Source organism: Chrysemys picta, chromosome 7, assembly GCF_011386835.1.
Source record: "Chrysemys picta bellii isolate R12L10 chromosome 7, ASM1138683v2, whole genome shotgun sequence".
Lineage (NCBI taxonomy): Eukaryota > Metazoa > Chordata > Testudines > Emydidae > Chrysemys > Chrysemys picta.
The window spans coordinates 123,718,068-123,739,384 of NC_088797.1; the positions used below are offsets into that span (position 1 = coordinate 123,718,068).

The window sequence follows — 21,317 nt, forward strand, 5'->3', positions numbered from 1 at the left end:
TGTTGTGTGGAGGTGTTGCCTAAAGGTGCTGATGGCATGCAATAGAGTAGGCTCCCTTGGTGCCTCTGTGCCCGGGGGTTGAAACATACACATCAATTAGACAAGGCTTTTGAATTCTCTAGCTTTGTCTGGGTTTTAGTTACATAACCCTTTTTTGCATGTTCTTCTCAAAACCAACACTCGTTTAGTGAACTTTCCTAGAAGAGTTGATTTTATGTTCTAGAAGACGAATCAGTCATCACACTTCTTAACATGCAGTGTAGTTGTAGCCCTGTGAGTCCAGCTCAAAAACCAGGGCAAAGCCCTAGGCATAGTTTACTTTGGTGTTTAAGCATTCTGAGCAGTTAGCCTGCAGCCACATCCCCTCCGGGCTGTACTCTTGCTAAAGCTCCCAGCCTAAGTAATTATAAGTCCTGTGTATGCTTTCGAAGAGTGGAGGTGTTAACTCTGATGTCCTGTTAGATTGCCACTTGAGCAATTGCACTCTGTACTTATTCCTCCATTACTTCATGTTGGATAAAGAGTTGTTCTTCAATTCCTGTGTAACGTTGTTGTGACTGACTCTGTTATGTGGCGGCTGTGTGTCTCCCCAGAGGTGGCTGAAATTTATTGCTGTGTTGTGATCTCTATGTAGAAGTTTTTAGTAACTGTAAATAAAACACTATATGAACTTACAAAAGATGCAAGATAAATAAAATCATAACTTCTTGGTCCCTAAAAAATTACCTACAAAGGTTTATTTTTATTCTTTATAACTAACAGGATACATGTGAAAGATCTAAAACCTAGAGCATCATTTACAGTTTGAAACAAAACCTGTTCCTTATTCCCAACCCTGCCAATCGTCCGATTTTGAATCTGTTTTCACAGGTAGAGTTGACCTTACATTTTATACAACGATTTAAAATCTCTTCTCCTCTTGACACTTCCAGGGCAATTTCCCTATTTCTCCAGTCACCATAGAGCCATCCAGGGAAGACAAGACCAGAATTTCTCATGTGTCTTTGTTCTATTAAAAAAACAAAAATGGCCAGTTTTGCTGTATATATCCATAAAACAGCAAAAAAAGGGCACAGCTTCTCTTCCCTGCAGGTCGCCTTAAGTACAGAGCTTGCTCTCATCCATCCTTCCATAGCTGCCATACAGGGGACCATACAGGCCTTTCTGCTTATTTGACATGCTTAGATTTGGAATCTCTTGCTGTTACAGGAGATGAGAGGACGTTATCTTCTCCATCCATTTCCAACTTCGCATCTGATATCAGGCCAGGTCTACACCAGAGTTTTGTTGGCATAGCTGTTTTGGTCAGAAGTGTGGGGGGAGGGGGGGCAGAATCACATCCCCCTAGCCAACATAGCTGTGCTGGCAAAACCCCCAGTGTAGATGCAACTCTGCCGACAGAAGAATGCTTCTGTTGGCCTAGCTAATGTCATTGTGGAGGTGGTGTTACATTGCTGAAAGAAAAACTCCATTTGTTGGCGTACACCATGTCTCCACTGCCAGAATAACTATTCTGGTACAGCTCTTCCAGCAAAGCCTTTGTAGGCTAGACAAGGCCTCGATAAGTGCAAGTATTTCATATCCCTATTGTTTCTCATATCCTCAAATGAATGGCCTCGCCATTATGTCAGCTGCCTTCTCCTCCACAGTTGACCAGATGTATGGTGATGATATGTATTATCCTACTGTCATCACTGTACTCTCTTGAGTGCTTATGCTGAGTTCCCAAGGTAATGGACACGCACATTGGTACAAATTTTCTCTTACAGCATCTCTTGGTTTCCTGTGACAGTGGTGCTTGGTTACAGTACAGCACACAGGCTGAGAAAAGGTAAAATGCCTGTGACATCAGACAGAACTGGTTAGACCTTCTCTGCAATTGAAACAGTTAAAAGTGCTGCTGGCTCCAGCCATCTGAGTCACATATTATCTCTAATTCCTTGCCAGAGTAATTATTTCCTAATGTGATCTCCATATGATTCACACTATAGATCTTGCATGAATTCCTGTAAATAGAAGTTGTAACCACTTCACCCAAGCTGTTTGAACATGATTGTCAACCAATGCATGTGATTATTAATCTCTTAATGTAGTGAGAGAATAAGTGTTTCTATTCAGATGTTCAACTCTTTGATTGCTTCTTCTGTGAAGGGAGGGTAGGATTTGGCTCAATGTCACAAGCAAGTTTGTGCAGGTCAAACTAATTATTATAAAATGTGGGCATTTCTGAAAAACTGACTGACTAACATTTTACCAACTTACTTACCAGATCTGCTCACCTTGTGTATTCAGAGTCCTATCTACTGGCTTTAATGACAAAGATCCTTGCTATTCATGTTAGCCCTATAGAGCTAACATGGGAGTGGGAGCTGGATTCCATTCTGGCTTATGCATCAATGGAATAGTTAACTAAATTCCAGCTGCAGGATTGAATTTTGCCCTCTGTCTTCGGGGGGCTGCACAGGTATGACAATGTGTGGCTGGTAGGGTGACCAGATGTCCCGATTTTATAGGGACAGTCCCGATTTTTGGGTCTTTTTCTTATATAGGCGCCTATTACCCCCTACCCTCTGTCCTGATTTTTCACATTTGCTGTCTGGTCACCCTAGTGGCTGGTTATTCATGGGTTAAAAAGGGCTTACCCTGACTTTCAGAGGCCAGGTTGAGTTTGCAGGGCTGGAAATTGAAAGTGGATGCTTTTTTTTTTTTTTTTCCTCCTTTCTAAAATGGACAAATCTGCTCTGGAGTTAGGGGGACGCTAACAAACATGAAACCCCACAAGCCCAGTGATTCAGAGCTGCTTCTCAGACAGGAATATCCCTTTATATCTAAAGAAGTATTCCTGCTTTTAACTGAGTTAGTTGTTAGCAGTGTCTTAGACATGAGTTAGCATTTTCAAAAGTGACTTAGGCGCCTGAGTCCTGCCTGCTTTCAAAGGGACATAGATCTGGTCTACACAAGAAAGTTGCACTAGTTTCACTGAAGGTGTGATTTCAACTCCATTTAGTTAAGCTGGTGTGGGTGATCTGAGGCCATGTCTACGCTACAAATTTTGGCTGACGCAAATTACACTGGCATATAGCTGCCACAGTTAGTATATCACTCCACATGCATAGTTGATTCCTTGCGTTGGTGCTATATGTACTCACCGGGAGAGCTTGTGTTGATGCACAGTGTGGTACATCATGGGTAGGTAGCCTCGTTTGCCACTCACCACCATCCAGTGCACTGTCTTTTGGAAAGTTTTGGCAATGCCTGCTGGGGCAGAAATAAGTCACCCGGGGCAACTGGGAACAAGGAGTCAAGTTCCCACCATGCAGTTTTCTCCATCCCATAGTGCCAGCCATATCCCATAACGTTCACACATTTAAAAAAAAAAAAAATCTCTCGTGGCCCTTTGCACTGCTATCCAGCTCTGACAGAGGCCTGGAACTTGCACAGCTCTGCACTATTGTCATGAACATTGCAAGCACAGGACGCACGATCCTCCAGTATTTGCAGAGCTGTAAGAAACCGCATCAGCGGGGAACATGACAATTTCAAGGAAGACAGATTGCTGTGGGCCATAGCGAAAACCAATTCAAGGTGGTTGGTGACATTCACGGAGCAGATGGTGGAGCACTGCTTCTGGGTCTCAGAAATAGGCACTGTCTGGTGGGATCATATCTTACTTCAGGTGTGGGATGATGAGAAGTGGCTTCAGAACTTTTGAATGTGAAAGGCCATGTTCCTGGATCTGTGCACCAAGCTTGCCCCAGCCCTCCAGTGCAGGGATACAAGAATGAGAGATGCGCTGTCAGTGGAGAAGCTAGAGGTGATCGCACTGTAGACACTTGTATTGCTGGATTGCTAGCAGTCAGTGGGAAACCATTCTGAAGTTGGAAAATCTGCTCTGGGGCCACTGTCATGCAAATGTGCAGGGCGATTAATTTTCTCCTGCTATGAGGGACTGGGACTCTTGGGAATGTGCAAGGTATAGTGGGTGGATCTACAGCAGCGGGGTTCCCAAACTGAGTTGGAGTGATAGATGATATGCACATCCCTATTTTGGCATCAACCCACCTTGTCCCAGAGTATATCAATAAAAAGAACTGCTTTTGCAAGGTTATGCAAGCATTGGTGGGTCACTGGGGACATGTCACAAACATCAATGTTGGCTGGTGAGGGAAAGTGCATGATGCTCGTATCTTCAAGAACGCAGGACTGGTCAGAAAGCTGCAAGCAGGGACACTATTTCCTGACCAGTGGCTCATCATTGGCAATGTTGAAATGCCAGTAGTGATCCTGGGGAATCCAGCCTGATCCTTGCTCCCATGGCTTATGAAGATGTACGTCAGCCTCCTCGACAGCACCAAGGAAAGAGTCAACTACTGGCTCAGCTGGTGCAGAATGTCAGTTGAATGTGTTTTTGGTAGATTGAAGGGACGCTGGTGTTGTTTACTCACAAGACTGGGTTTCTGTGAGGAAAATATCTGAATGGTTATAGCTGCGTGTTGTTTCCTGCATATTATCTGTAAGGCAAAGGGGGGGAAAAGCTGCCCCCAGGATGGAGGTGGAGTGGCTGTCTGCTGAGTTGGAACAGCCAAACACAAGGGCTGTTAAAAGAGCTCAGTGCACCTATGGCTGAGGGCGCGCCATTGGTACATCATTGTAATGGAAAATACATTTACACACTTAACTGAGGCTCTTTCCTCTGCACTGGGCTTCCCTCTGCTTGACTCCTGGGACTGACTGGACTGTCATGGAGTCTCAAGCAGGCCATGGCTCTCAGCATAGCTGGACCCCCCCCCCCCCAGTTGCAGATCCCTCCTCCTCGCTATTTACGGCCGGGGTTCTCGGAGGTATCCACAGTGGTCCGCAGGGTGGTGGGGTCTCCACCAAATATGGCGTACAGCTCTTTGTAAAAGTGGCAGGTCTGTGGCTTGGCACTGGATTGGCTCTCTGCCTCCCTGGGCTTCTGGTCTGCCTGTGGCATTGCTGCTCATCCTTCTCGTACCCCTTCCCCTGAATACCCCTGTGCAATCTGCTCGTAGATATCCACATTTCTAGGGCTGGTCTGTAGCTGTGCCTCACAGCCTCTTCTCTTTGCACTCCCCAGAGAGCCAATAGGTCCTGTTTCCTCCAGGCTGGAGACTGCCTGGAGGGTGAAGCTGGCACGGTCAACTGGGCAGTTGCACACAAACATGGACATTTACTAGGTGTGTTCACAAAGCTGGGCAATCGGGAAAAGGCATTTCAAAAATTCATGAAAGGTCTTTAAAGGGTGAGAGGAGGCTTCTGCTCCCAGTGACCCCCAGACAGTGGAGTTCACAATTGTGACCAGAGCGGTCAGTGTTGGGCATTGTGGGACAGCTGCTGGAGGCAGGAGTGGTGGAGCCTTCCCAAAACCATTTCCCTGCCCCTGCCTCCCCTCCCCAGGCCCTGGCAAAGCTGGGAGGGACCCGGGCTCCCTGGCCCCACTCACCTGTCTGGAGCTGGGGGACCCCCCCTAAAAGCAGCCCCTGGCCCATGTGTGTTTCTCCCCCCCGCCCCCCTCCAGAACCCTGCTGAAGGCAGGTGGAGGGTCTGCAGCTCTCCACAGCTGCCCGGGTGGTTCTTACCTCAAACCGGCTTCCGGCCTGGCGGCAGGGCTGAAGAGTTACAGCCTGTCTATGGTAAGAACGGAGGGCTGCTCTTGGTGGGGGGGGATCCCCACAGCTGCCCATGCTCCAGCTGCTGGCTGGGGTGACGAGGCCTTGGGCGGGGGGCGGGAGGAAAGAGGAAGGGCAGGGGGCGGGGCCCATGGTGAAAAGTGGACGGGCCAGGCCCATCCACTTTCAAAAAGTGGTTGGATCATGGCCCCCCAGTTAGTCGCTTAAAATTTTAAGTTAAATGGATGCATCTTGTACATGTAGAAAGGGCTTTAGGCTGCTAAGGCACACCGGCACTTCTGAAAATGGTACCAACACCTGGGTCCTGTAAGCTGCCCTCCGCAGGCGAGCTCCTGCACCTGCATCAAACCTCCCTGACTTCAAAGGAACTGTGTAAGGGTCCATGTGTGAAGCAGCTCGCAGGATCAGAGCCTTAATCACGGTCACAGCATCCCTGCTGGGAGCTAGGTCTGTATTATGCGTCTCTTACAGATGGGGCAATTGAAGAGAAAAAGGCTAACTCCCCAAGCTCAGTGACTCGGTGGGGGAAGCTGGTAATAGAACTCAAATCTGCTGTCTCTGTCCCTTACATTGGAAGACATTCTGGCTAGTGGTTAAAGCGTCTGGTAATGGATTAAAATACACAACTAGAAAAGTTACGAGCCCTTGGATTATGTCATTGTCTTCCTAAAAGCCACTTCCCATTTCATAAGAATTAAACAGGAAGAAGGATTCAATGAGACTCTACCTGCAGCAGGAAGTGACATACCAGCTCTCTCATTTAGTCATTTGGGAGGAAACAGCTGGACACTTTCTACTGTACATCTTTTTATCTGCCTTTTTTATGTCACTTCCCCTGAGTCAGTGCCTGCTAGCACAATAGGGAGCAGTTCTCAGGGATGACAGGGAAGAGTAGGGATGCTGGAAGGCACTTGAGAGCTTTGTATAGAATAGTCAAGTGGTACCATGTTGTAAATAAAACTGATACCTTTTTGCCTTGGGCATGCAGTAGAAATAGTTCACGAAGCACACAGAGTCCTGCACAGTAACCTAATACTGGCTTTTGTAAAACTTTTTTAAACAAACTCTTGACTACTTAATAGCATCCCTCGTTTAACACACACAGGTTAGTGTATATGCCAATTTCAAACATTCATGGAGCTTTAAAGGGTTGAAGAAGACTGAGTGCATCTATGACCCCTGGGCAGTGGAGTTCACAATTGTGACCAGAGCGGTCAGTGTTGGGGGTTGTGGAATATCTGCGGGAGGACTGTTATTGTCAACCTAGGTAATGCGGTGTCTACACTCGCACTGTGTAGACCTCAGGACATTGACCAATTTACTAATAGCTGTTATAGACTTGTCTTTTCTGTTCATCACAGGAGAAATGAGTTTTGTAAGTTATAATCAAGGACTTGTTTCTTGGAGCAGCTAGTCCTGGAACCCACAAGGGGAGAGGCAATTTTTGATTGAGGGTACGTCTACACTTACCTCCGGGTCCGGCGGCAGGCAGTCGATGTTCTGGGATCGATTTATCGCGTCTGGTTTAGACACGATAAATCGATCCCGGATCAATCCCAGAAGTGCTCGCCGTCGACGCCGGTACTCCAGCTCGGCGAGAGGAGTACGCGGCATCGACGGGGGAGCCTCCCTGCCGCGTCTGGACCCGCGGTAAGTTCAGACTAAGGTACTTCGAATTCAGCTACGTTATTAACGTAGCTGAATTTGCGTACCTTAGTCCGAAGTGGGGGGTTAGTGGGGACCAGGCCTTAGTCCTAAGTGCCGTACAGGATCTGGTCCAAGAGGTGAATATAGCTGAACTGCTCAGTAATAGCAACCATAATATAATTAAATTTGATATAATTGCTGGGGGGCGGAGGGGAATACCAAAAACAAAAAACAATAACGCAAACAAAACTCACCACCACAGTAGCATTTTACTTCAAAAAAAGGGAACTAAACAAAAATGAGGAAGCTAGGTAAATGGAAATTAAAAGGAACAGTCACAGCAGTGAAATGCCTGCAAGCTGCATGGAAACTATTTAACAACACTAGAGCAGGGGTGGCCAAACTTACTGACCCTCCGAGCTGCATACGAACATCTTCAGAAATTCAAGAGCTGGAGCACACCTGCCAGAGCTCGGGGTTTCAGCCCCGCAGGAGGCACCCCACAGGGCTCAGGGCTTCTGCCCTGCTCCCGCTGAAGCCCCAAGCCCCGGCAGATGGGTTCTACAGGGCTGAAGCCCTAAGACCCCAGCTCCCAGCTGGGCAGAAGCTGCTACCCCACCACCCTGCTGCAAGGCAGAGGTCTGGAACTCTCCCCCAGGTCTGGTAGCTGGAGAATTGCGGTGGGGGCGGGAGGGCATGAAGAGGATTTATGCATACTCCCCAGATTTTGCCCAGATTGGTGACAAGTTCTGTCTGCCATTGACAGCTGTCTGGCCTCAAGTGACACAAGCTGAGGGTCTCAGTCCAGTTACTACTGGAGCAGATGCTTTCATGTTGGGTTCTCTTCCTGCAAGAGGTAGTCAGTCAGGCTTTCTAGCACTAGTTTGAGATAGGAAAGCGTGCACAGTCACTGGTAGTGCTGTGATAAGTGAAGTACTGTAGTTGTCCAGGGCTATCAGTCTAGCAACTTTCCTCAGCATTAAAATCACTTGGAACTAATAAACAAACAAGAACTTGCTAAGTATTTTCCTGGAGGGAAGCCACAGGAAGAGCAGAGCAGGTTAAGTGATCTTCCCCTTCACTTCCCCTTTACTGAGCAAAAACAACGAGGAGTCCTTGTGGCACCTTAGAGACTAACAAATGTATTTGGGCATAAGCTTTTGTGGGCTAGAACCCACTTCATCAGATGCACGAAGTGAAAAATACAGGAGCAGATATAAATACATGAAAGGATGGTGGTTGCTTTACCAAGTGTGAGGTCAGTCTAACGAGATAAATCAATTAATAGCAGGATACCAAGGGTGCAGAGTTCAACCTTTCCCCGAAAGGATTAAAATGAACTCTTGAGCTAGCTCCTGAGAGCAGGAAAGAGGAAACCCAGAAGCTGTGGAAGGAAACCTGCTGTGAGTGTGTGCGGACCTGTGAACAGAGTAGACCAAGAGAGGCCCAGCCTCATTTCTAATATAGTATGTTGTTTTAAAAAATATAGCGGTGGCTGAGGTAAGGAGGGTTAAAAAGCAACTGAAAACATGTGCAGTACTAACTCAGTTGTTTGACAGTAATAATAATAATACCCATACACCCCTTCTCATATTCAAAGTGCCCGACACATTGCTGAACCCCCCAGCTCCCTTGGGTAACTAGGTTGGGGTCAACCTCATTTTACAAATGAGTAAACTGAGGCACAAGGGGTTGTTGAGCAATTATCCTGTGATTTCACAGTAGGTGGAGCTGGGATTAGAAACATAGAAAGTCCTGATCCTAATATCAATTCACCCAGCCACTCTGTTCTGTCATTTATAAAGCCTTAGCGCCTGTGTCACGGGGGAATGGGGGGGAGAGACACTGCAGACCGTGTCCTAACATGTGCTGCCAGGGCCAATCCCAGTCAAGGAGGTTTATTCTTTCTTAACCATTGTTAAGAAACAACCAGAACGCAGTCTTAAGTCAATACCTGGCACCAGGCTTCAGGACTACCCTCCCAGGGGTCTCTGGCTCTCCAGTTCCTGGCAGCTTTCCTGTCTCCTCCAGCTCTGCTCCCCTCTTGGAGCTGTAGGGTTACATCCTTCAGCCCTGGGACTCCTTGCTCCAGGGACTCACCAGAGGGGTTAGCTCCACTCCAGTGTGGCCTCTGCTGACCAGGGCTTAGCCTGCCTCAGTCCTTTCTTCCCAGCTGCCTACTAGTAACCCTTTACAGGCCTAGATGTAGCCCAGCCCTCTTTAATTAGCTGGATTGGGCTCACCTGCTCCAGTCATAGAATCATAGAGGATTAGGGTTGGAAGAGACCTCAGGAGGTCATCTAGTCCAACCCCCTGCTCAAAGCAGGACCAACCCCAACTAAATCATCCCAGCCAGGGCTTTGTCAAGATGGGCCTTAAAAACCTCTCAGGATGGAGATTCCACCACCTCCCTAGGTAACCCATTCCAGTGCTTCACCACCCTCCTAGTGAAATAGTGTTTCCTAATATCCAACCTAGACCCCCCCCCACTGCAACTTGAGACCATTGCTCCTTGTTTTGTCATCTGCCACCACTGAGAACAGCCGAGCTCCATCCTCTTTGGAACCCCCCTTCAGGTAGTTGAAGGCTGCTATCAAATCCCACCTCACTCTTCTCTTCTGAAGACTAAATAAGCCCAGTTTCCTCAGCCTCTCCTTGTAAGTCATGTGCCTTAGCCCCCTAACCATTTTTGTTGCCCTCCGTTGGACTCTTTCCAATTTGTCCACATCCTTTCTGTAGTGGGGGGCCCAAAACTGGATGCAATACTCCAGATGTGTCCTCGCCAGTGCTGAGTAGAGGGGAATAATCGCTTCCCTTGATCTGCTGGCAATGCTCCTACTAATGCAGCCCAATATGCCATTAGCCTTCTTGGCAACAAGGGCACACTGTTGACTCACATCCAGCTTCTCGTCCACTGTAATCCCCATGACCTTTTCTCCAGAACTGCCGCTTAGCCAGTCGGTCCCCAGCCTGTAGCAGTGCATGGGATTCTTTCGTCCTAAGTGCAGGACTCCGTACTTGTCCTTGTTGAACCTCATCAGATTTCTTTCACATCAGTCCAGGGGAGCTGGGCTCTGTCTATCCATAGGACCAGCTACCCTGTGACAGCCTGATTTTGAGAGGTGTGGAGCATCCGCAAAGCTGTATGACTTTGGTAGGAGTCAATATGTGCTTTATATTCTGAGTAAAACATGTTCCCGACTCATGGCATCTTTGAATAAAACTCTGTCTGTAACCAAGGTATTGTACCACCAGTAGTTCATGTGTAGGCTCAGCAGGCTGATGGGTTTTTGTCAGGGGTGTTGGCCTATATTCAATTTCTTTGTATGAGTTGGATTAAAAAACAAATAATAGACCCTTTAATAATAATGATACCTAACTTTTATATAGCACTCTTCATCAGTAGATCTCCAAGTGCTTTACAAAGGAAATCAGTATCATTATCCCCATTTTACAGATGGGAAAACTGAGGCATTAAGTGGTGAAGTGATTTTCAGAAGTTCACTCAGCAGACCAGTGGCAGAGCCAGGAATAGAATCTAGGTCTCCTGAGTTCCAGTTCTACTCCTTAAAATGATGTGGCAGACGCACTAGTGATTTCTCCCTAATGCTGTGGGGGAAAAAGTCATAGTATAAGGACAACACACTATGTTTTCCCTATGTGAAGATGAGTTATTTTACTGTGGAGGAAATCTTGCTATTTCCAAAGCAGTTTGAGGTACTGAAACTCCAGAATGTCTTCATTTTGGATACTTAAGGTGATCCTCAAACCATCATTGCTATAGAAAATACTTTGTTTAATTTTTCTTTAGAGTCTGCCTACTTGGTAGTACAAATGTAATACACTGTGGATAGTTTTGGATAGTTGACTTTCAACTAATTTCTGAGATGTATAGAGGGGACTTTAATTTCAGCATTTAAATGCTTGATTTGTGAAGATACATATTAATATTCCACTCTTCACCATCTACACTAAATTTAGAGTGAATTTAGTGCTGGATAGAAACCACTGGAGCGTGGAGTTCTCTCTGTACCCACCTGCACCCTGTCTTGTGCATATGTGTGTGTCTGTCCCTGAGAAACCACCCCAAGAAGGAGAATGGTTTGTTATTTGTATTGTAGCAGTTGTTTGCTAGCCCTGATGCTGCTTAATGGCATATTGATCTGGAACTTCCATTTCAGTGCGTGGACTCTGCCACGGACAACTCCATGTCAGCGACTGTAGTCATCTGCATTTTAGACAGGTACAAAGAGAGACACTCTGTCCCAAACAGCCAGTGTACAAACCAAGGGGGGCAAGGAAATGTTACCCATTCAGACCTTGGCTGAGGTTGCTAACCAAGCACAGCCAGTTAGTGACAGCTATGTTGGTGGATTTTCACCTGTTCTCTAGGAACTGGGTGAAGACCCATCAGCTCCGTTCATACAAGATACCAAATCGCCTTAGACAGCAATGGTTGTTGGTCATTGTTGACAGGGAGCTAGCCTAGAACAGGTAACCCAAAGATGGAAAAATTCTGTAATCCACCCCAAATATCCTGGCCTGTCCAGTTTCTCTTCACCACAGGTGTATTTCTAAGTAAATGTGAAACTGCCGCAGAATTGCGCCAGATTCCTATTACACAACTGGGTAGCAAAGGGTTAAACAAAAGGTCCTGCAGGGTGAACGCAGGGTGACCAAGATGACATGGCAATGTACTCTAGCTGACGTACTCGTGAGTCTCTCAGTGACCTCAAACTCCTGGATGGACTCCAGGAGAGCCTGGCCCTGCCCCAGTGACAATAGTCTTTAATTTGTTGGCCTGTCAGAAAGCTGTGAAGTCACTTTTTTCACAGGCCTGTTTCCAACTCTTTGGATTTCCCTCCTAGTAAACTTAGTAGCACGTCATGGTTTTACCAGAAGCCAGGCTTTCCAGCCAAGTCAGCAGCGCTGGAGTCAGTGAATGCCCATTCATTGCAGGCCATTATCTGAATTCCCAGGCTTTTTCTTCTCAATGTGGTCTGTGTCTTGCGCAACGTGCTGGTCAAAAGCCCAGTGCAGCCTCATGGGAAAACTTTGAAGAGGTTCTAGAAACCATGGCCAGTGTTGTCAGTGTGTAAAGATAGGGTCCTGAATCCCCAGGCAAAAGTGCTCTGATTCTCAGAGCTGCAGCTCCCATTGACTTGAGTGGGATTTGTGGATGCTCAGCACTTCTAAATTCAGGCCACTCGTATTCTAGGCACCTGGGTTTGAAAACTTTGTGTGCTAATAACTTGTTGCTATTAGAAATTTTCTTCTTAAATAAAAAGAGAGAGAAATGGGCCGGAACTAAAACCTTAGAGTAGAAAATGCCCAAGCTTTGTGGAGGTTTAGATCCATACCCAAACGTTGCACCCGCCCTCCAACTCTAAATGTAGCAAAACAAAGCCTCGGATCCAAACGTTCCTTCATGTAGGTGGGATTTGTAGCCCAATTTTGCAGCCCAGGTTCATGTCTCATAAAAAATGCCAAGATATTTCTATTTTGTATCTACTGCTGTGGCAGCTTCTTCACTTAAAACCTTAGTCTTTTCTGGGGATGTATTAGGCTGTGGAATTGTCTCCCAAGAGAGAGAGTAGAAATTACATTGCTTGTGACATCTAAATCAATACTGGACAAAGCTCTGGAAAACAGATTATAGAGAACAATCTTTCAGTGACCCCAGTGGATGGATCAAGTAGTCTAATAGGTTTTTCCCCTTCTCTAGCTTCTGTTAATATCATGCCACACAGAAGCACATTCGGTGGATGTTTCTGTTGAAAAGATCAGTAGCCAAATTAACAATTAATATAACAGGTTTCAGAGTTAACACAGAAACTGGAGTTGGGTCCTTCAGACCTTTCTTAGAACTATTGTTTTAGGCTGTCTGTAAACCTAAGAAGGCACCACTGCATCAGGTTGCATTGCAAAGGTTTTAATTGCAATCTTAATGTCCAGGAATGGATCATTTAAAAAAACAAAACAAAACGACACTCAGGCCATGTCTACACTAGCGAGCTTACAGTGGCACAACTGTACCTATGCAAGATCTCCTGTGTAGCTGCTCTGTGCCAGCAGGAGAGCGTCTCCCGCCATCATAACGCTGTGCATACTGCCACTTACGCTGGCGAAACTTATGTTGTTCAGAGTTGTTGTTTTTTTCACACCTCCGAGTGACATAAGTTTGCCATCATAAGTGGTAGTGTAGACATGGCCTTAGATTATAGTGTCTCCTGGAGCCAGAATGTTGTGATCCATTTCTGTTGACTTTGAGCTCTGTCCAAAATTATCTCTTAATTTAGCCAGGTAGCCTGGAGGCAGGAAGACTCCTGCCAGCTGGGTGTGGTGAAGGAGGGACCCTAATTTGTGTGCAGATCCAGTATTCCTCCCTCCTAGGCATAAGAGGCTAATGGAGAAGCAAGAGTCAAGATCGTGGCCACAGGGCAGGAATTATGGCATAATCGGGTGCTATATGGAGTGAGATGAAATTGGTGCCTTCCCAGCATATTCCTCAACTGTATCACGCCAACCAAACCCCCTAAACCCACTCCAGGTTGCTAATATTAGAGCTGTAGAGTCATGAACAGCTAAGGTTAGAAGAAACATTAAACACGTTAAGGAAGTGAACCTCACATTATCACTTCCAGCTCCCACCTCTGCTGCATAGTACCTCTCGCTTTGGGACACTATCGCACATTTACAGGCCAATGTCATACATCTAGGTCTTGGCAGCTGGAGAACTTCTGCTTCCCAGCCTCGGGTCAAGTGGCAATTTATTTTTGTACAGGTCTAGCGGCTGGTATTACTAATAATACATGTGCATGCTTTGAACTTATCTGGTGCCTTTCATCCACGGATCCCAAACACTTTTAAGCCTCAGCTCCTCTCTATAAGGCGGGTAAATAAGAGCGCCTAGCAAAATATCTGCTGGTAGGGAGCCTGCACAAAATAACTGGATGGGCTAGGGCAGGTGGAAGGAGCTTGTTAAGGTTTGAGCCTCCCTGGAAGTCATTTCATCATAGGACTGGGGTTGTGGGTAGGGGGTAAGGAAGAGAGTGAGAGTGGATTCACAGCCCGTGCTCTGACCACTGCTTATCACATTGTTCATAATTGTCTCAGTTCCCTTGTGCTCCCACCTGTCATCTCTTATCTTACAGATTGTAAATTCCTTGGGGCGAGGAAATGTGTTTGTACAGCACCTTCCACAATAGGGTCCCGATCTGGCCAGGGCACCTATTGATTGGTGCTACTGCAATTCAGAAAATTAATAATAATGATGGCTGCAATACAACCAAAATATTTAACATCCATCACTTGGATTTTTATTTTTTAAGGCTATACACCCATCACAAACTAGCAAAAGTATCACAGATTAGTTGATGCACATTCAGTATTGCCAGCCCCAAGTGCTCAAAAATTATGAGCCAGGTTCCAAAAAGCTATGAAATTATTTTAAAAATTGAGAGTTTTTAAAATTATATATCTGCCTGCTGGTTTCCGAGCCTTTAGGATGCACTTGGGTCACGTTTTCAAGCTTTTTCTCCACAAACATGAGGGCTAGAAACTTACTTCATTTTTAAAAATGAAAGTGGAGATTCTCCTATGATCACCTGACTCCAGAAGCTGGGGCTTTAAGTAAAACACCAAACATCTGGAGACGCGTGATATGTCACTAGAGTTGGCAACACTGCCTCTGTGTGTGTGTGTGTGTGTGTGTGTGTGTGTGTGTAAAATAGTAAGTAGGTTTGTATAGCAATCTGGGTGGAGAAGGGGCTTCATAATGCTAATACATGCCTCAGCTGGGATATTATTACATGGATTGAAGAGACAAAGTGAGTGAGGTAATACCTTTTTACTGGATCAACTTCTGTGAAGAGGCAGTCATCCTGTTGGATCCCAGCTTTCAGCTAAGCCAGTGTATAATAAGCATTACCATATGCCCATTTTAAAGAGGGGGATATAGGCACAGAATAATTCAAATTTGCTCAAGGTCACAAGGAGCCAGATTGAGCCACCCTTACTCGGATGAGTGCAGCGGGACTATTTGCCAAGTAAGGTACCACTCAACATAAGCATGGGATGCTTTAGCCTGGCGTGACTCCTGACTATCCCTGGCATCAGCCCTTTGAAAACACTTGGTGCCTAGGGATGGATAGACATTTATTGCAAAGAAGAGATGAGTGAATTCCTCCATTATAACATAATACTCCTTTAGAGTTGTCTCGCAGAAGCTAGGCTTGAAGCCTTGAATGATGCTACAGGCTTGCAAAAGGGTAGAGGAGAAAATAGATCTTGTGAGGTTCCCACATTACATTTAATGAGTCTCTAATCTTATTCAGTTACTTAAGCAGATGGTGTCTATTTAATATTCTAAACATACAGATAACCCACTCGTTGGTTGGCTTTTTGGTAGGGAACAGGCACGGTAGCTTAAAAGAGAGCCATCAGCCACCGGTACAGACATTCTGCAGAGTTTATAGAGCACTTTACTTCAGCAAGTCTGCACCAATGGGAGGTAATGCACTGTAAGCTCACCCTGGTTCTGTGAAAGGGGAGGTAGCAGAGCTGGGGAGGGAGGCAGCCTGCAGTTTTTGTTTTGGATGCAATAACAATAAGTATTTCCAGATTGGGTCTTTGAAAAAGTTTTGAGGGGGACAAAGGCCAAAGATAACAAGAGTTTTCCAGAGTCTGGAGCAGAGGGAAAGGGAGCCAGTGTAATTTGGAGCCCTGAATGCTGGCGGGCACATAAAGGCTGAATCTCAGCTCACCACGTCACTTGCAAATCAGGAGAGATAACCGTGGTGATACAAACCAGCTTCTTCGTTGGCCAGTTTGTGTAGCTAATGGCCCCAACCTGGTGCTTTGGAGTTTCAAAAGCGCTCTCTTTTAAAGTCACTTTCCTTTTAATTTAACTGTTTTCTCTTTTTTAATTGTTTTTGGCAGTTGCTTCTTAAGGGGTCTGTGACAAACCTCAGGATTTCAGTCCCCCACGATGCCAAACCATGCTGTGAGGTCATGGAAACCCAAGGCCTACTCCTGCTCCTATTGAAATTGATGGCCATCCTGAGTCCCTGGCTGGTTGAGATTGTCAGTGTCTCCTTCAGGGAGGATACTGTGCTGATGGCTTAAGGAAACACGTGTCCAGCCTCCACTCCAAAAGACCTCTTCTGACGCTGACAATCTAAACAGCTGTCATCTGGTATCCCTTTTAGTTCTCACAGGCTGCGTCATGCATCTTGAATTGAGGGCAAGGCTTGTAGATGTTTGGCAAAGTGTTCGTGTGTGTGTGAGAGAGAGATTCAAAGCATTTATGCATTTCACATACCTATGTTAGAGAAGTGCTAACAGAATGTTATATGGCAGCAGCTAATAGTTAACAGAGTAAAATGAGATAGTAACTTACCACTCATATGTTTTTAATAAAGTGAGGTCATTTAATCTGATTTCGATGCTAGATTTGGTAGTGTCCTGAGCTCTGGACTTGCATACGTATTCTAATAATAACAATAATTTGCACTTACATTGTGCCTCTCGCTTGTAGAGGACCTCAGAGCTCCTCTACAAGCATTAGAGCAGTCTCACAGGTATGCAGCCACATGCGCATCATGCGAAAGCACCAGAGAGATGAGCCACAGTCACTGTCGTTAGGATCCTCAGTGTGTTTGGAGCATGAGGCATCCAAGGAAATTGAAGTGCCACCACGTGTGATGGGTCTGGCTCCCAGGGCAGCCTGACATACCCGCTGTGAGAAGTGTGCATGTTTGGTGAATAACACTGGGAAAGCAGTTCCTTTTTATAAGGAATTCATTTCGGACAGAAGACAGCAGGCACTTACGTCTACCTTGGTGTTCGATACAAAAGAAGAGCATGCTGAAATGCTAAAAAATGAGGATAATACTTTTGGTTACATTTTTATAGCACTATGAAGCGTGCAGCAATATTTTGCACTTTTAAAAACCCCTCGTCTACTCTCGCAAAGTGCCTTGCGAACCTGAGTAAGCCCCAGAACACCCCTGTGAAGCGGGGGGGGGGGGGGTCACTTCCCCATTTTACAGATGAGAAAACTGAGCCACGGAGAGATGAAATGACTTGCCCAAGGTTTCACAAGCAAGTTGATGGCAAAGCTAGGAAATAGGGGGCCAAGATTTGCAAAAATGGTTAGGGATTTTTGGATGTCTAGTTTAAGACACCTTAAAGGGGCATGAATTTGCAGAAAGTGCTGGGCACCCACTGTCTGGAAACCAAACACTTTTAAGGTTCCTAAAAATAGACTTAGCCAAGACACACTGATGCAATTATAAGCACATCAGTTACCTCTGGCTCCCAGTTCAAACCACCCTGGTGATGCGACAGCTAGGAAGGCAAGGCAACAAACCATTACACTGTAGGGTAAGACAATATTTATGGTAGCACACTCAAGATATTGGGCCTGGTTTCTGAGGCAGTGTTAGAACAGAAGAGCTGCCACATTGGGTCAGACCATGGTCCATCTTGCCCAGTATCTTCTCTCCAACAATGGCCTGTACCAGCGCTTAAGGGGGAGTGTACTGAACAGGGGAATTTGGGAGTGATCCACTCCTGTCTTTCACTCCCGACTTCTGGTACTCTGGTTTATATAAGATCGCTCTTAGCACAGGCTTGTGTCCCTGACCATTTTGTCTAATAGCCATTGATGGACCTATCTTTCATAAACTTACCCAGTTATACTTTTGGACATCACAACATCCCATGGCAACGAATTTCACAGGTTAGTTTTGCATTGTGTGAAAAAGTACTTCCTCTTGTTTGTATTAAACCTGCTTCCTATTAATGTCATTGGGTGACTCCTGGTTTTTCTATTGTGTAAAAGGGTAAATAACACTTTACTATTCACTTTCTCCACACCATTCATGTTTTTATAGAACTTTTATCATATTCATCTTTAGTCACCTCTTTTCTAAGATGAACAGCCATAGTCTTTTTAGTCTCTCCTCATACGGAAGCTATTCCATACCCTGCCTTGATCATCTTTGTTGCCCTTCTCTGAACCTTTTCCAATTCCACTATATCCTCTTTGAGATAGGGTGACCAGAACTGCACACAGTATTCAAGGTGTGGGCGCACCATGGATTTATATAGTGGCATTATGATATTTTCCATCTAATTTTTTATCCGTTTCCTAATAGTTCCTAACACACTGTTGGCCTTTTTGATTGCTGCTGCTTACTATCTGTGGTGACTCCAAAATCTCTGTTTTGGGTGGTAAATAATGACAGTCAATTTAGAACCCATCATTATATATGTACAGTTGGGATTATTTTTTCCAATGTACATTAAATTCGGAAGAGGATAGGGATATCCTGCAGGGAGACTTGAATGAGCTTGTGAATTGGAGTGTCAGAAATAGGATGAAATTTAATAGTGAAAAGTGTAAGGTGATGCATTTGGGGATGACCAATAACAATTTTAGTTACAAGATGGGGACGCATTGGTTAGAAGTAACGGAAGAGGAGAAGGACCTAGGGGTCCTTGTAGACCGCAGGATGACTATGAGTCGACAGTGTGACGTGGCGGTGAAAAAAGCCAATGCTGTCTTGGGATGCATTAGGCGAGGTATATCTAGTAGGGATAAGGAGGTCCTGCTTCCGTTGTACAAGGCGCTGGTGAGACCTCATTTGGAGTACTGTGTGCAGTTCTGGTCTCCCATGTTTAAAAAAGATGAACTTAAACTGGAACGGGTGCAGAGAAGGGCCACTAGGATGATCAGAGGAATGGAAAACCTGTCGTATGAAAGGAGACTAGAGGAGCTTGGGTTGTTTAGTCTGACAAAGCGAAGGCTGAGGGGGGATATGATTGCTATCTTTAAATATATTAGAGGGATTAATACAAGGGAGGGAGATGAATTATTCCAGCTTAGTACTAACGTGGATACGAGAACGAATGGATATAAACTGGCCGTGGGGAAGTTCAGGCTTGAAATTAGACGAAGGTTTCTGACCGTTAGAGGGGTGAAATATTGGAACGGCCTTCCGAGGGAAACGGTGGGGGCGAGGGATTTGTCTGGCTTTAAGATTAAGTTAGATAAGTTTATGGAGGGAATGGTTTAATGGTAAAACATAGTTGTCAAGGAAAACCAAGCAATGGTAGGTAAATAGCATAATGGCTAAAAGGGGTCAGGATGGAGACTCTTGCCTATATGCTCGGGGTCTTACTGATCGCCATATTTGGGGTCGGGAAGGAATTTTCCTCCAGGGCAGATTGGCTGAGCCTCTGGAGGTTTTTCGCCTTCCTCCGCAGCATGGGGCAGGGATCTCTAGCAGGAGGGTCTCTGCCGATTGAGGTCACTAATAACAGGATTGGGGACTTCAGCAGCAGAGTCCAGGGAAGGGACGGGGACGGTTTTATGGCCTGCAGCGTGCAGGGGGTCAGACCAGATGATCATAATGGTCCCTTCTGACCTTAAAGTCTATGAATCTATGAATCTATGAATTACTTTACGGTTATCAATGTTGAAGTTCAACTGCCATTGTGTTGCCCAGTCACCCAGTTTTGTGAGATCCCGTTGTATCTCCTTATAGTCTGCTTTGGACTTCACTACCTTGAGTAATTGTGTTTCATTTGCTAGCTTTGCCACTTCACTGTTCTCCCCCTTTACCAGATCATTAATGAATATGTTGAACAACACAGGTCCCAGTAGACATCTATGAGGGACCCCGCTGTTCTCCTCTCTCCATTGTGAAAACTGACCATTTATTCCTACCCTTTGCTTCCTGTCTTTTAACCAGTTACTGATCCACGAGAGGACCTTTCCTCTTATCCTGTGGCTAATTAATAGTTGCCTCACTGGCAGATGAGGGTTAGTGGCAGGGGTTGAGGGATTGTCACCAGCTGTCATTTATTTTAGAAAAATGAAGGCCAAAGTTAACCAGTCTAACTCCGGCCATAAAACTTACTTTGTTGTAACACTTAAAAGGCCTATACAAAAGCACAGGGTGTATAAAACTAAGAGAATTAATCACAGAAAATATTTCCTTTGCACTCTTTGAAGATGTTTTTGACTAACCAGCCTTTCTTGTGCATCTTAAAGGTACAGGTGAGAAAAATACAAACTCTTCTCCATGTCCTGCAGTTCTTTTGCATGCAAAATTTCCATTGGGGTCCTGTGGACAGAAGGACTGAGGTTCCTAATGTCTGAATAATGACCTGTCACAATAATTCCTGCTCCAGACAAAATATTCTACTTCAATCTCCCCGCAAAATAAACACTGACTGTTGCCACGGTCATTTGCTGTGCTGGGCCCCAGGGAATGGTATTTGCTCCCACCTTGAAATCAACCTAATTTATTCCCTTCCCAATGTAAAAACAAAATAAAACACGTTTAAAGCTTTTCCTCCCACCCCATAGTGATTGAGCTGGGGAGTCCAGAGACCTGGGTTCTGTTCCCAGCTGCCCTCGCCTCACTGTGTGACCTTAGGCAAGTCACTTAACCTTTTGGGACCTTAGTTTATTCTCCGTGTAAAAAGGGAACTAATGAGACATACCCTTAAATTGCTTTGAAATCTAGAGAAGAAAAATGTGCTAAGGGCTGTTATTACATTTACTAACTCCATTTCATCCCTCAGTTGAACTTTAACTCCTCATTAGATTGAATGTGGTTCTGTATTTCAAACAGCTGGTATTTTATTATTTGTTGTTACAGTAACTTCTTGTTTAATGTTGCAGTCATGTTCTTGAAAAATTTCGACTGTAAGTGAAGCCATGTTAAGCAAACCCAATTTCCCCATAAGAATTAATGTAAATAGGGGGGAGGGGTTAGGTTCCAAGGAAATGTTTTTCACCAGACAAAAGACATTGTATACATATACAGTATAAGTTTTAAACAAACAATGTAGTACTGTACTCATAGAATCATAGACTATCAGGGTTGGAAGGGACCTCAGGAGGTATCTAGTCCAACCCCTTTCTCAAAGCAGGACCAACCCCCAGCTAGATGATCCTAGCCAGGGCTTTGTCAAGCCTGACCTTAAAAACCTCCAAGGAAG

The 21,317-nt window shown here is 45.4% G+C and overlaps 1 protein-coding gene across 3 annotated transcripts in view; it reads left to right on the forward strand.

Annotated features, from left to right (window-relative positions):
- SH3PXD2A (SH3 and PX domains 2A) overlaps positions 1–21,317 on the forward strand; it is a 387,168-nt gene that overhangs the window by 2,448 nt on the left and 363,403 nt on the right. The window lies entirely within an intron of this gene.